At 41.1% G+C, this 16,396-nt stretch overlaps 1 protein-coding gene across 1 annotated transcript in view; it reads left to right on the top strand.

Moving 5' to 3' along the window:
• Nucleotides 1-1,195: 1,195 nt before the first annotated feature.
• LOC135556357 (protein PRRC2C-like) overlaps nucleotides 1,196-16,396 on the top strand; it is a 44,478-nt gene continuing 29,277 nt past the window's right edge. The window contains 1 exon segment of the mRNA XM_064989499.1: nucleotides 1,196-1,566. The gene's annotated coding sequence lies outside the window, so the exon portion shown is untranslated.

The following is a 16,396-nucleotide window of genomic DNA, read 5'->3' as shown; positions in this document are numbered from 1 at the left end:
GTTTAACTTTTGGTCATGTAGTGTATATACAAATATTTTGTGCGTGTGTCAATTTCGACCAGCCCACCCAGCAAAAAAATGGTCTATCCCATCTGCCATTTGCCAGATGTCCAATCCACTCCTGACAGCGGGGTGTTCTTATCACATGTGGGCTAATTGTGCCGAGATCGAGGTACAGTAGGGTACCAAGCCAAGCACTCCAAAGAATTTGTTCCAGCTAGAAGTTGCCCGTGGACACTGATCGAAGATCAGTTCATTCTCCCGACACTGTCCTTAGTCTTTAATTTTTAAATAGTGAAAATGACAAACCAACCTTACTGCAGTGGGCTTGTTCGACATTGCAGGCAACTGCAGACTGACAGATCCGCAAAGAACCCTGCATCATAAATAATAATCTACAGATCATTATTATTTGTAAATCTGTCTGTCAGTCACAATTTACCCATGATACATTAGGGTTTTGATCTTCTCGAACACGGCCAGTGTCTGCTCACCTGTGGCTTCATCCTACCACAGAGTTTTAAAACTTAACCAGAGAGGAAGAAGATCAGGCCAAACTCGGCGGAATAACTGTCTTCTTCCAGCAAGCAGGTGGCGCTTTTTCGTTGTTTCGCTCACCAAGCAAGGAGTTTTTGTACGGAGGTCAATGAGAGTGTCGAATGTAGTCAACTGAAAAATGTATGGCATATTTGCTACGTGAGGTTTTTTTGATCTATTGGAAGTTTCGTAATGATAAAGTTGTTAGGAATGTACTGATATGTAGGATACGTGAGATTCCGGCCACTTTTAGAAGAAACTCTTTATATAACGGCGTTGTCTCGATGACCATGAATAACGACTCCCATTGTTAGGACGGAGATACATGTATCTTGTCAGTATATAATTAATATTTTTCAAGACTGATGCTCCGCAATTGAATTGAATTGCTCCGCAGCCGCCGTCTTCTGTGGGTGGGTGATGATGTCAGACACCCGTGGAACTGGGGTTGTCACTAGTTACCACAGTCACAAAGTCAAGATTGACTATATCGTAAAAATGTATGAAAACAAAAAAATCGATTTTTAGTCTTCATTTAAGGTTAGGCATACGGTTAGCAGTGTGGTTAAGGTTTAAAGTCAGATTTTATGAAGATAAAGTGTAGAAAAGGGCGGAGTTCAGACATAATTCGGACTTTGTGGCTGTGGTAACTAGTGACGATCGTGGACTGGCGGTCTGCCATCTTTGATTGTGCGACAGGCCGCGGCGCCTTCACTCACTCAATACTGTCTCATACGAGACAACGGGTGTGCAAGAAGAAAGAAACACAAGCCGAGAGCCTGTTAACGTCCAAATAACGGAGGACACGTCGGGGAAGAAGAAAGGGCACGGTGTAGGCAACAGAAACGCATCAGGCCCGTGCAAGTCGAGAGGAGCTTGTTGGATGCTAGCTTCCACGCTCGCTAATATCGTTAGCCGAACTAGCAAGGTAGCTTTTGTAATCCGCCGGCCACACACACACTCGCACAAAACAGGCCGAACCCAGACGAGGCATACGACAGACTAGAAGAAAGGGACCGGCGGTGACGGGTAGGTCGCCATGTCAATGATGTTCTAGCTAGTAGTTAGTGGTGAAAGCCAGGTTAGCGAAGCCGAATATGGATGTGATGGCAAATGGAATTCAAAACCGAAACTGAACGTTCGGACTATTTTCAACTAGGTAGATGGTTAACCCACCATACTGCTGTGTGTAGTTTAAATCTGAACGATTGAAGCCCGTTAACAATCCAATATACTGTTACTGGGGTGAGGAATCATGTTTGATATCGTGAATTTGTGTTCGATTAGGTTTGGTGCTTTGGGCTAGAAGAGGCCCCTGCGTCGGGCCAATGTGACCCACCCTGCCTAAAATGGTCCATGAAGCCAGGCATCTTCCTGCCGGTGAACTAGTTACCATTTCACTACTTGACTGAGATTCTACAAAAATCTCTAAGCCTTGAACATTCCTGATATTACAAATGTGTGTTTGAGGGTTGAACACGTTGCATTGACATTACCTTAACTATTGTGGTTTGGACGTGACTGTGTCTATCCCCCTCAAGTTTAGAAATTATTATTTTGACTATCCTTTATACATCGATGATGCACAACTCAAACACATTCACCTAGACAATTGGTAACCACACAGTCAACCGGTTTTAACATGTTTTGTGTTGACAATGATCCTGACTGCCGGACATGTCCATTAGTAAGTTATATGAACCACAATGTATGTTGATAACCTCAGGTACCAGTGATCCCAATGACTGACGATGCAGATGTATTTATTGAGCACTCTGGTATGTGACTGGTATGACCAGGCAGTGATTTGACCTGGCCTTGGGTGTATGAGGAAGTGAGTGCATCTGTGAATGTGCAGACTGTTGTGTCCCTGTCTGACCAAGGTTTTTTTGTGTGCGTTTCTTTCCGAATCTCCAGAGTTGGTCAGTTGAGGCCATTTCATAGGAGAGTAAATTGTTTTAACCGATAGTCTCACATTGGAAATCCTAAAAGTATGTATAGTTCACCCATAGGTCAACTTTGTTTATTGCTCAAAAGTAGGTTTAAGTCCATATTTAATTACATATTTTCTGTCATTTGTTATATGAAGATGACTGCAGGCCTTATTCCATAATTACTGGGAAAGATGGGCACCATCTAATTCCATATCCCTACGGACTGGGAGATATTGATGTTCCTTCCTCCCAAGAGGCTGGAGCTCAATACTATGGATGGGCTGCATTGCAATAGTAGTATAAAGTGGCTTACATCACTGCATCTCCTCTCCCTTGTGTCTACTGATTTTTAAACCAAGATGGATAAAATCAAAATTGCAGGTTAAGCCCTTTGTGGGACTCTCTTACGAGCCCCATTTATTTCATATCAGTGTAGGTGTGTGGTTTGTGTGTTCAGCATAGCTTTCTGGTATGCATGTAATGGTGTATCGGTAATCCGCTATTCAAGTACGTGGGTCTGCGGACCCCAAACTGATCCAAATGTAGCATGCATCGGTCAGAAAATCGATTCTAACATTAGAATCACTGGTTCAGTTTTTTTTGTGTCTCATATTGCATTCTTTACCTTGCGTGATGTTAGGCTTTATTAGTTGATTGACAACCTATGTAATTTGCCTAGGTCATTGTTATAATGTGCTGTAAACTTGTTTTACAAGAATAAAAGTAAGCTACCAGACACACAACTCTCATCTGGCTATACTGTACCCGCTGAACAGGGCTTTAAATAGATTTTATTTTGATTGCACAACTTAACCATCAACAATAGTTTTGGTAGTTTTGCTTTGAACTAAGGAAGTAACAGATGGACAATTTTTGTTAATGTTTAAACAGCCCTTAAAATAATTTTTTTGTTAAAGCGATAACAGAAATATAGAAAATTCCATGTGAATTCACAATGCAGATAGTCTACATCGCGCTTCCCGCGGGGAGAGAGAATTTAATAATTTAGGCTGCTGGTGCTCTTGCTTTTCACGAGTGATGCGTTTAGCTTGCTGTTGTCGTCCAATGACAAGTCATCAAACCGGCACTAGGCTACAGTCATAAAACTAGAGCCTCTGTGTGGCAAAGGAATTCGTTTAATTTTTATTTTCCGGTAATGATCGGGACTTGTTAGTTATATTTCGTGAAGTATGTATCTTTTACGTTAGTGATTTCCAAGGAGCCTAATTTCGTTTTACCGTTTAAAGCTCCCCCCTAATTTAAACAGTGTATATGCTCATGTTTTTTTATGTAGGGTAAAATCAATAATTTCATAAACAGGAAGGCAATCACTTTTGCGGGGCGCATGGCCGAAGCGAGAAGAGATTACTTCGTAAACGTCCAAAAGGGTAAAATCCAAAGTTGTGCATTATATTCATTGTCTATGTCATAACTCATTTGTAAATTATTAATATTGATACATTACCAGTAAACACTTAACCAAAAAAAAAAAGACAAGTAGTCGGTTTATGGTGATTTCAGAACCAAATTGGGCGATAAAAAAAAAATAGGCTACATTTCCCTCCACCATTTCTGATATGGCTCAGCTTAGGTGCCTATATATTACATACACCATAAACATACATAATTTACACACACCAGTCAGCTCAGACAGATCCAGCTCAGCAGCAGATTTTAATTTAGAATGGAAAATTAATGTGTTTATGCAACAAATGTTCGTGTATTGCATCGATTTGTTCTCCAATTCAATTGTATCGTTTCAAACTAAAACGTTTCGTTCCTGTATCGGAGCCCATGTATTTAGATGCATATTTAATTGCCTCAAAAGGGAAAGGTGTACATCTCTCTCATCTGACTGCTGTTGTATCACTGTGAGGCAGTGAGTGGTGACTCAGCTGATATCCACCTCCTCAACTGGCACAGTGCACTGCACAGTTTTATGTCCATCTGTAGCTTCCTGCCATAGGGCCCATCTCAATAGTCTAAAAGGGGTTCCTTGTTTCATTTCCATAATTTCCAGCAATCTGAAAGTACTTGGTGAAAGCAAATAACAAAGGAATAATTCAGGACATCTATCTGCTTACTGCCTAGAGGTGACATCCCATTCCTTCTTTCTGCTCCTCATCTTTCCTCTCCCCTCTCAGCTCTCCCTGGAAGCAAAGGGACAGGGTTACTGTTATAAGGGCTATACACTGAGTGTACAAAATATTAGGAATACCTTCTCTTTCCATTACAGACTGACCAGGTGATATCTATGATCCCTTATTGATGTTAAATCCACTTCAATCAGTGTATATGATGGGGAAGAGACAGGTTAAAGAAAGATTTTTAAGACTAGACAGTTAAGATATGTATTGTCTGTGTGTGTGCCATTCAGGGTGTGAATGGGCATGACAAATGATTTAAATGCCTTTGAACGAGGTATAGTAGGTGCCATGCACACCGGTTTGCAGACCATGCACACCGGTTTGAGAACTGCAACGCTGCTGTGTTTCTTACACACAAGAAACTGTGGAGCATATCAAGAATGGTCCACCACCTGAAGTACATCCAACCAACTTTACACAACTGTGGGAAGCATTAGAGTCAACATGGGCCAGCATCCCTGTGGAACCATTTGACACCTTGTAGTCCATGGCCTGATGAATTGAGGCTGTTCTGAGGGCAAAAGGAAGTGCAACTCAATATTAGGAAGTTGATCCTAATGTTTTGTACACTCAGTGTATGTGTCAATTTGGATAAAAACGTCTTAATCCAAATATAAGGCAAGGTAAGGCTGCAGAACTGGATTGCAGAGAGAAACAACTGGACATGATTTGAACTGAAGCTGGGTTTGTGGCTGTATAGAGCAGGTGGGCAACAACCTCTGGGGGCAAGGCTGAGTTATGTGGGACTTTACAGAATAAGGCAGTGTTTTATTTTTATTAGTGGTAGATCAGCTTTAATATTGCAGATAGATCGTTGTGTCGTACCCCAGGAAGAGTAGCCGTCGCTAACGGGGATCCAAATCAAAGATCTCCACTTTGTCTGTTGTTACCACTGATTAGGGTATTTTATGATATACCTGTATTGCTGTGCGGACCGGTTTGTGTTTTTACTTTACCTCCTATAATGGTATTTCAATGTTTGATTTGTTAAATGTGATACGACGTGTGTAACGTCTATTTTTATAGTTTACTTCGCTACTTGAGTAGCGATGCTGACCGCGCGCTCTCTCTATGCTGCTTTCCACACAGACCTATTCCCGCTTCCTGTCACTCAAGCACATGTGTTGTTCCTCAACTGCGAGACAGTTTTAAAAAAGTGTATTTAACTTGGCAAATCAGTTAAGAACAAATTCTTATTTACAATGACGGCCTACACCGGCCAAACCCTAACCTAGACGACGCCGGGCCAATTGTGAGCCGCCCTATGGGACTCCCAATCACTGACGGTTGTGATAGAGCCTGGAATCGAACCAGGGTCTGTAGTGACGTCTTTAGCACTGAGATGCATTGCTTTAGACTGCTGCGCCACTCGGGAGCCTCACACGAGTCTGGTCAATGCAACAATGCTGTTTTCACTTTGCTTAATAAATCCTCTTAGAGCTACCGCCTACTTTTTTCAATTTCCGCCTGAAGACATACCCAAATCTAACTGACTGTAGCTCAGGCACAGAACCAAGAATATGCATATTCTTGGTACCATTTGAAAGAAAACACTCTGAAGTTTGTGTAAATGTGAATTGAATGTAGGAGAATATAACACAATAGATCTGGTTTAGATAATACAACGAAAGAAAACATAAGTTTTTTTATTTTTTATTGTTGTATCATCTTTGAAAAAAAATAAACATTCAGATAGGATGATGGGCCAATTTCAGTGAAAAACATAAGAGGGCAACAGTAATTGTGCAAAGTTTCAGAATGATAACTTCCAAAATGAGTGTGCTACATAACATTTATCATGTACCCAAGTGGCCAAATTGGTGAAGGTATACGTTTTGAAACAAATAACTACATACAAAATGCCAAAATGGTATTCTAACACACCCCCCAAAAATGGGGGGAAAAAATATGAGAAAAAAATATATACATTTACAAAATAACATGGGTAACTACACTGCTCAAAAATAAAGGGAACACTTAAACAACACAATGTAACTCCAAGTCAATCACACTTCTGTGAAATCAAACTGTCCACTTAGGAAGCAACACTGATTGACAAATTTCACATGCTGTTGTGCAAATGGAGTAGACAACAGGTGGAAATTATAGGCAATTAGCAAGACACACCCAATAAAGGAGTGGTTCTGCAGGTGGTGACCACAGACCACTTCTCAGTTCCTATGCTTCCTGGCTGATGTTTTGGTCACTTTTGAATGCTGGCGATGCTTTAACTCTAGTGGTAGCATGAGATGGAGTCTACAACCCACACAAGTGGCTCAGGTAGTGCAGCTCATCCAGGATGGCACATCAATGCGAGCTGTGGCAAGAAGGTTTGCTGTGTCTGTCAGTGTAGTGTTCAGAGCATGGAGGCGCTACCAGGAGACGTGGAGGAGGCCGTGGGAGGGCAACAACCCAGCAGCAGGACCGCTACCTTCGCCTTTGTGCAAGGAGTAGCACTGCCAGAGCCCTGCAAAATGACCTCCAGCAGGCCACAAATGTGCATTTGTCTGCTCAAACGGTCAGAAACAGACTCCATGAGGGTGGTATGAGGGCCCGACGTCCACAGGTGGGGGTTGTGCTTACAGCCCAACACCGTGCAGGACGTTTGGCATTTGCCAGAGAACACCAAGATTGGCAAATTTGTCACTGGCTCCCTGTGCTCTTCACAGATGAAAGCAGGTTCACACTGAGCACGTGACAGACGTGACAGAGTCTGGAGACGCCGTGGAGAATGTTCTGCTGCCTGCAACATCCTCCAGCATGACCGGTTTGGCGGTGAGTCAGTCATGGTGTGAGGTGGCATTTCTTTGGGGGGCCGCAGAGCCCTCCATGTGTTCGCCAGAGGTAGCCTGACTGCCATTAGGTACCGAGATGAGATCCTCAGACCCCTTGTGAGACCATATGCTGGTGCGGTTGGCCCTGGGTTCCTCCTAATGCAAGACAATGCTAGACCTCATGTGGCTGGAGTGTGTCAGCAGTTCCTGCAAGAGGAAGGCATTGATGCTATGGACTGGCCCACCCGTTCCCCAGACCTGAATCCAATTGAGCACATCTGGGACATCATGTCTCGCTCCATCCACCAACACCACGTTGCACCATAGACTGTCCAGGAGTTGGCAGATGCTTTAGTCCAGGTCTGGGATGAGATCCCTCAGGAGACCATCCGCCACCTCATCAGGAGCATGCCCAGGCTTTGTAGGGAGGTCATACAGGCACGTGGAGGCCACACACACTACTGAGCCTCATTTTGACTTGTTTTAAGGACATCACATAAAAGTTGGATCACCCTGTAGTGTGGTTTTCCACTTTAATTTTGAGTGTGACTCCAAATCCAGACCTCCATGGGTTGATACATTTTTTTTTGTCAGCACATTCAACTATGTAAAGAAAAACGTATTTAATAAGAATATTTCATTCAGATCTAGGATGTTATTTTAGTGTTCCCTTTTTTTGAGCAGTGTATTTACACACTTTCAATATTTGGAAGACCCTCAGTCCTCTATCAAATGTATTTATATATCCCTTCGTACATCAGTTAATATCTCAAAGTGCTGTACAGAAACCCAGCCTAAAACCCCAAACCACAAGCAATGCAGGTGTAGAAGCACGGTGGCTAGGAAAAACTCCCTAGAAAGGCCAAAACCTAGGAAGAACCCTAGAGAGGAACCAGGCTATGAGGGGTGGCCAGTCCTCTTCTGGCTGTGCCGTGTGGAGATTATAATAGAACATGGCTGAGATTTTCAAACGTTCATAGATGACCAGCAGGGTCAAATAATAACAATCGCAGTAGTTGTAGAGGATGCAACAGGACAGCACCTCAAGATTAAATATGAACAGTTTAGGGTTCCATAGCCGCAGGCAGAACAGTTGAAACGAACAGCAGCAAGGCCAGGTGGACTGGGACAGCAAGGAGTCATCGTGCCAGGTAGTCCTGGCTCAGGTAGATAGAGAGAGAGACACTTAAATTCACACAGGACACCGGATAAGACAGAAGAAGTACATCCGATGAGACCCCCGGACAGGGCCAAACAGGAAGGCTATAACCCCACCCCCTTTTCCATAGCTCTACACAATATTGTGCTGCTGATGCCAGGTGCCATAGCAGTCTCTTTCTGCTGTAAAGTGAGTATCAACAGGTATAATAAACATATATATATATATATAAGTATAGGGAACATAAGGTTGAATATATTATTATATACCTGCTAAATCTACTGTCTCTATTATGTTATGACAGACCAGCTAGATCTACTGTCTCCATTTCACTTTGGCCATTGTTGTGGGCCTGCCCTCCCCTCAACAGCCTCAAATAGGCTATGTCATGTGGGGTGGCAGACACACGCATCTCACATTTCATTACATTACATTTTCATATATTGCTTCTAAAATAAAAATCACAAATATTTTATATTATTAATTTCAAACTAGGGCATTCACATGAGAAGAACTTGTCCTCTCCGTTCAAAAATATTCCTCCACTTGGGTGTCGCTAAATGAATCGTCCCACAACTCTCTCACTTTTCCGATCAATTTCTTCTAAAATTGTGTGTAAATCTGTATATCTAGACTTAGATTTAGCTTTCCCTGACTTGGTCGCCATACTGATTGATAACAGCTGAATATTCACGTTTATCAAACAATGTTGTGCGTAATATGCGTAGCTCCTTCCAGTATAAAACTTCAATAGCGAATGACTCTCTTTACGCCGGAGTTTACTACATGTGTTGGTCTTCTTTCAACACATAACCATTGCATATTGCCGTTTACCTCAGCTCATTGGCTATCTACCCGGCTAGATTTCAAGACGATCAGTGGTCATTAAGTTAAAATACAGTCAATCAACGAAACAGTGGTCATAGCATTGGTGCACAGTGATGTCATTACTTGTTGTCTTCAAATCGGTTTCTTTCAGTCAATACGTCCCGCGAAATGGTCCATCACGTTTGGTTGTGTTACGAACAAACCAGTTGATTGCAATGAAACCAAACATGACTGGAAAAGTCATGTTTTGTGTGGGTATTTACCCTCAAATGTGTCGTCAAATGGAATGAGACGGAATTCACGACACAAGTGGTTCACAAAATGTTTTGTGTTAGGCTATAAAAATGGATTTTATCAAACAAAAGATCATTCATTGTGTAACAATGAGCATTGGGATTGCAAACAGACGAAGATCGTCAAAGGTAAACAATTTATTTTAATGCAGTTTGATTTTGTTACGCCTGTGCTGGTTGAAATAGTTTTTTTTATGGGGCTCTATCACATCGTATTCTTTCGCAGTAAATTATTTTTTAAATCTGACAACACAGTTGGATTAGCAAGATTCTAGGCTTTCGATACATGTGAGATACTTGTATTTTTATGAATGTTTAATATGACTATTTATGTAGCGATCACCGTATGTTGTGGAATTTCATCCCGATACCGGGTTCCTTGCGCAGAGAGGTTAATATAAATCCACTAGCGTTCTATAATTACACTTAATTTGTTACATCTGCAAACAGCTAGTTTGTCTTTTCTTAGCAAGTTGAGCCTAAATATGGTTAGCTGCTAATCGCTAGTAAGCTTACTAGCTAGCTTATAAATTAACTGAGTCAGAGCAAACGTAATTCATTATACAGCCTGTTAATACAAGTGATGGTTTAGACCTTAATCAAGATGTTTTTACAACAGTATCTTCTAAATCAGTGGTTCCCAAACTTTTTATAGTCCCTTACCCTTTCAAACAGTCTGCCTTCAGCTGCGTATCCCCTCTAGCAACAGGGTCAGGGCACTCTCAAATGTTGTTTTTTGCCATCATTGTAAGCCTGCCATGCACACACTATATGATACATTAAACATATGAGTGTGAGTCTTTCACAACCCGGCTTGTGGGAAGTGACAAAGAGCTCTTATAGGACCAGGGCACAAATAATAATAATCAATAATTTTTCTGTTTATTTATCCATCTTACATATAAAACCTTATTTGTTCATCGTAAATTGTGAATAACGCACCACAGGTTAATGAGAATGGTGTACATGAAATGAAGCACATAACTCTGCAATGTTGGGTTGTATTGGAGAGAGTCTGTCTTAAATCATTTCCCACACACAATCTGTGCCTATATTTAGTTTTCATGCTAATGAGGGCCGAGAATCCACTCTCACCTACACTACCGTTCAAAAGTTTGTGGTCACTTAGAAATGTCCTTGTTTTTGAAAGAAAAGCAACAAAAAAAATGTCTATGTAAAATAACATCAGATTGATCAGAAATACAGTGTAGACATTGTTAATGTTGTCAATGACTTGTTGCTGGAAACGGCAGATAAAAAGAATGGAATATCTACATAGGCGTACAGAGGCCCTTTTTCAGCAACCATCACTCCTATGTTCCAATGGCACGTTGTGCTAGCTTATCCAAGTTAGGCTAATTGATTGTTAAAAAACCCTTTTGCAATTATGTTAGCACAGCTGAAAACTGTTATGATTAAAGAAGCAATAAAACTGGCCTTCTTGAGATTAGTTGAGTATCTGGAGCATCAGCATTTGTCGGTTCGATTACAGGCTCAAAATGGCCAGAAACAAAGAACTTTCTTCTTAAGCTCGTAAGTCTATTCTTGTTCTGAGAAATGGAGGCTATTCCATGAGAGAAATTGCCAAGAAACTGACGATCTCGTACAACGCTCCCTTCACAGAACAGCGCAAACTGGCCCTAACCAGAATATAAAGAGTGGGAGACCCTGGTGCACAACTGAGCAAGAGGACAAGTACATTAGTGTCTAGTTTGAGAAACAGAAGCCTCACAAGTCCTCAACTGGCAGCTTCATTAAATAGAACCCGCAAAACATCAGTCTCAATGTCAACAGTGAAGAGGTGACTCCGGGATGCTGGCCTTCTAGGCAGAGTTCCTCTGTTCAGTGTGTGTTCTTTGCCCATCTTAATCTTTTCTTTTTATTGGTCAGTCTGAGATATGTCTTTTTCTTTGCAACTCTGCCGAGTTGCCTCTTCACTGTTGACTTTGAGACTGGTGTTTTGCGGGTACTATTTAATGTAGCTGCCAATGAGAAATACGCAAAGTATGAATATGTTAGCTACATGAAGTAGCTAAGAGAACATTACATGTAGCCAAAATTAAACGGTTTCCTAAGAAACACTTAGCAACGTTGGTTCCTACCCTCTCACAACTCCTCCCTGGCATTTTCATCTGTTGTCATGTCAAACAACGCTGTATTCAAACTATAGAATTGGAATCATGGAAGTCAAATGATTATTGGACCAGTTCACCCAAGGGTTTTGCTCTAAATCACAAGTCAAATCGCAATTGCAACATTTGGTAAAAAAAATAAGCCCCAGATTGCTTGCCCATATTGTGCAGCCCTACGTAGAAGTGATCTCAAATAAGTGCAGAAATGGATGAAAATGCTGACTTTTTGATTGAATAGTATAACACAAACAGAATGGAGAAAGACCCATTGAAATCACTTGTAATGAGGAAACTTAAAACCTCTTGATGCTATGGGGGCGCTATTTCATTTTTGGATAAAAAGACGTGCCCGTTTTAAGCGCAATATTTTGTCACAAAAAGATGCTCGACTATGCATATAATTGATAGCTTTGGAAAGAAAACACTCTGACGTTTCCAGAACTGCAAAGATATTCTCTGTGGGTGCCCTAGAACGGGAGCTACAGGCAAAACCAAGATGAAACGGCATCCAGGAAACCAGCAGGATTTTTGAGGCTCCGTTTTCCATTGTCTCCTTATATGGCTGTGAATGCGAGAGGAATGACCCTGCCCTTTCTGTCGTTTCCCCAAGGTGTCTGCAACATTGTGACGTATTTGTAGGCATATCATTGGAAGATTGACCATAAGAGACTACATTTTCCAGGTGTCCGCCCGGTGTCCCCCGTCGAAATTGGTGCGTCTTTTTCAGCTGCTGGTATTTTTCCATGAGATTCTGAGGGGAAAGCAGGCTTCCACGAACTGCATATCAATGAAGAGATATGTGAAAAAACACCTTGAGGATTGATTTCAAACAACGTTTGCCATGTTTCGGTCGATATTATGGAGTTAATTCGGAAAAAGTTTGACGTTTTGGTGACTGAATTTTCGGTTAGTTTCGGTAGCCAAATGTGATGTACAAAACGGAGCGATTTCTCCTACACAAAGATTCTTTCAGGAAAAACTGAACATTTGCTATGTAACTGAGAGTCTCCTCATTGAAAACATCCGAAGCTCTTCAAAGGTAAATGATTTTATTTATTTGGTTATCTGGTTTTTGTGAAAATGTTGCGTGCTAAATGCTACTCAAAATGCTAAGCTAGCTTAGCATACTCTTACACAAATTAGTGATTTACTATGGTTCAAAAGCATATTTTGAAAATCTGAGATGACAGTGTTGTTAAGAAAAGGCTAAGCTTGAGAGCAGGTGCATTATTGTCATTTTATTTGGATGGACACCGCAGTGCATTCAGCATGTCATCAAAAAAGTAGTGATGAAGGCAATCCCTCCTCCACTTTGAGCTATGAGAGATTTACATATTATTAATATTAGCTCTCGTGTATATTTAAGGACCAGCCGTGCTGCCCTGTTCTGAGCCAGTTGTATTTTCAGAGGTCCCTCCTTGTGGCACCTGACCACACAACTGAACAGTAGTCCAGGTGCGACAACTTGGACCTGTAGGACCTGACCTGCCTTGTTGATAGTGTTGTTAAAAAGGCAGAGCAGCGTTTTATTATGGACATATTTCTCCTCTTAGCTCCTGTTCTTCATGTTGTTTCGACATGACATTTTACAATCCAGGGTAACTCCAAGCAGTTTAGTCATCTCAACTTGCTCAATTTCCACATTTATTACAAGATTTATTTGAGGTTTAGGGTTTAGTGAATGATTTGCCCCAATTACAATGCTTTTAGTTTTTGAAATATTTTTTTGAGGACTAACTTATTCCTTGCTACCTACTCTGAAAATAACTGCAGCTCTATCTTAAGTGTTGCAGTGATTTCACTCGCTGAAGTAGCTGACGTGTATAATGTTGAGTCATCCGTGTACATAGACACATTGGCTTTACTCAAGGCCAGTGGCATGTCATTGGTAAAAAGTAAGGGGCCTAGACAGCTGCCCTGGGGAATTCCTGATTCTACCTGAATTATGTTGGAGAGGCTTCCATTAAAGAACACCCTCGGTGTTCTGTTAGACAGGTATCTCTTTATCCACAATATAGCAAGGCGTATAAGGCCATAACACAAGTTTTCCAGCAGCAAACTATGATTGATAATGTCAAAGGCTGCACTGAAGTCTAACAAAGCCCCCACAATCTTTTTATCATCAATTTCTCTAAGCCAATCATCAGTCATTTGTGTAAGTCCCATGCATGTTGAATGTCCTTCCCCATAAGCATACTGAAAGTCTGTTGTCAATTTGTTGACATGAAAATAACATTGTATCTGGTCAAACACAATTTCTTTCCAAAAGTTTAGTAAAGGTTGGTAACAGGCTGATGGGTTGGCTAACTTAGCCAGTAAAGATGGCTTTACTATTATTGGGATTACTTTTGCTTCCCTCCAGGCCTGAAGGAACACACTTTCTAGTTGGCTTAGATTTAAGTTATGGCAATTAAGAGTGACAATATCGTCCGCTATTATACTCAGTAATTTTACATCCAAGTTGTCAGACCCCGGTGGCTTGTCATTGTTGGTAGACAACAATTTTTTCACCTCTCCCACACTTTACAGAATTGAAAATTACAATGCTTGTTTTTCATAATTTGATCGGTTATACTTGGATGTGTAGTGTCAGTGTTTGTTGCTGGCGTCTCATGCCTAAATTCGTTAATCTTTCCAAATCATTAAAGTAATTGTCATTATCAGTGGGTTTTGTGATGTGTCATCTGATTCAATCAATGATGATGTGGAGTTTGCCTTTTTGCCCAGAATTCCATTTAACCTGTTATGGCTGCAATCCCGATACGGGGATCGATAATGACAACTACCAGTGAAAATAGAGGGCGCCAAATTCAAACCACAGAAATCTCATAATTACAATTCCTAAAACATACATGTGTCTTATATCATTTTAAAAGTAATCTTATTGTTAATCCCACTAAAGTGTCCGATTTCAAATAGGCTTTTCAGCGAAAGCACTACAAACGATTATGCTAAGTCTCCACCAAACCACAATAAACACAGCCATTTTCCAGCAAAATACAGCATTCACAAAAACCAGAAATAAAGATAATTCAAGGTTAGTGATTAATTTTAACTTCATCAGATGACACTCATAGGACTTCATGTTAGACAATACATGCATGTTTTGTTTGATCAAGTTCATATTTATATCAAAAAATCTGAGTTTACATTGGCGCGTTAGATTCACTAGTTCCAAAAACATCAAGTAATTTTGCATAGCCACATCATTCAACAGAAGGACTCTGACCACGAGAAACAAGATTCTCTGGTGTGATGTAACCAAGATTGAACTCTTGGCCTGAATGCCAAGCGTCACATCTGGAGTTGACCTGGCACCATCCCTATGGTGAAGCATGTTGGTGGCAGCATCATGCTGTGGGGATGTTTTCTAGCGGTGGAGATGTTTTCTAGCGGCAGGGACTGGGAGACTAGTCAGGATCGAGGGAAAGCTGAACAGAGCAATGCACAGAGAGCCGTGATGAAAACCTGCTCTAGAGTACTCCGGACTTCCGACTGGGGCGAACGTTCACCTTCCAACAGGGTAACGAACCTAAGCACACAAGTCAAGACAAAGCAGGAGTGGCTTCGGGACAAGTTTCTGAATGTCCTTGAGTGGCCCAGCCAGAGCCCGGACTTGAACCCGGTCGAACATCTCTGGAGAGACCTGAAAATAGCTGTGCAGTGACGCTCCCCATCCAACCTGACCGAGGTTAAGAGGATCTGCAGAGAAGAATGGGAGAAACTCCCCAAATACAGGTGTGGTACGCGTGTAGCGCCATACACAAGGCTGTAATCACTGCCAAAGGTGCTTCAACAAAGTACTGAGTAAAGGGTCTGAATGCTTATGGAAATGTAATTTTTTATTTGTAATACATCCCTAAACCTGTTTTTGCTTTGTCTTTATGGGGTATTGTGTGTAGATTGTTGGGAAAAAAAATGAAACAATACGTTTTAGAATCGTGCTGTAAAGTGAAGGGGTCTGAATACTTTCCGAATGCACTGTAAATGTGTTAAGTGCAGCATCTGGTTGCTCCTCATTACAAACCACAGGCTAACAAATATTCTTTACATCAACAACATAGGAATCACTACAATACTTATTATATAACCTCTTGTACACTATATTAGGTCCAGCATTTGGAACTTTCCTAGATATGGCTACTATATTGTGATCACTACATCTGATGGATTTGGATACTGTTTTTAATGAGAATTTCTGCAGCATTATTAAAGATGTGATCAATACATGTTGATTATTTAATTATTGTGCTGTTTGTAGCTAACCTGGTATGTTGACTAATAACCTGAACCAGGTTGCAGGAATGAGTTACAGTTTGAAGCATTTTCTTGAGTGGGCAGCTTGATGAAAGCCAGCCAATATTTAAATCACCCAAAAAATATACCTCTTTGTTGATATCATATGCATTTCACAAATGTTATCCAGATACTGACTGTTAGCACTTGGTGGTCTATAGCAGCTTCCCACAAGAATAGGCTTAAGGTGAGGCAGATGGACCTGTAGCCATATTACTTCAACAGTATTTAACATGAGATCCTCTAAGCTTTACAGGAATGTGGTTCTGAATATAAACGACAATACCTCTACCATT

Source organism: Oncorhynchus masou, chromosome 15 (assembly GCF_036934945.1).
Source record: "Oncorhynchus masou masou isolate Uvic2021 chromosome 15, UVic_Omas_1.1, whole genome shotgun sequence".
NCBI lineage: Eukaryota > Metazoa > Chordata > Actinopteri > Salmoniformes > Salmonidae > Oncorhynchus > Oncorhynchus masou.
Note: the sequence above shows the minus strand (reverse complement) of the source record. Positions and strands in the feature narration are given on the sequence as shown.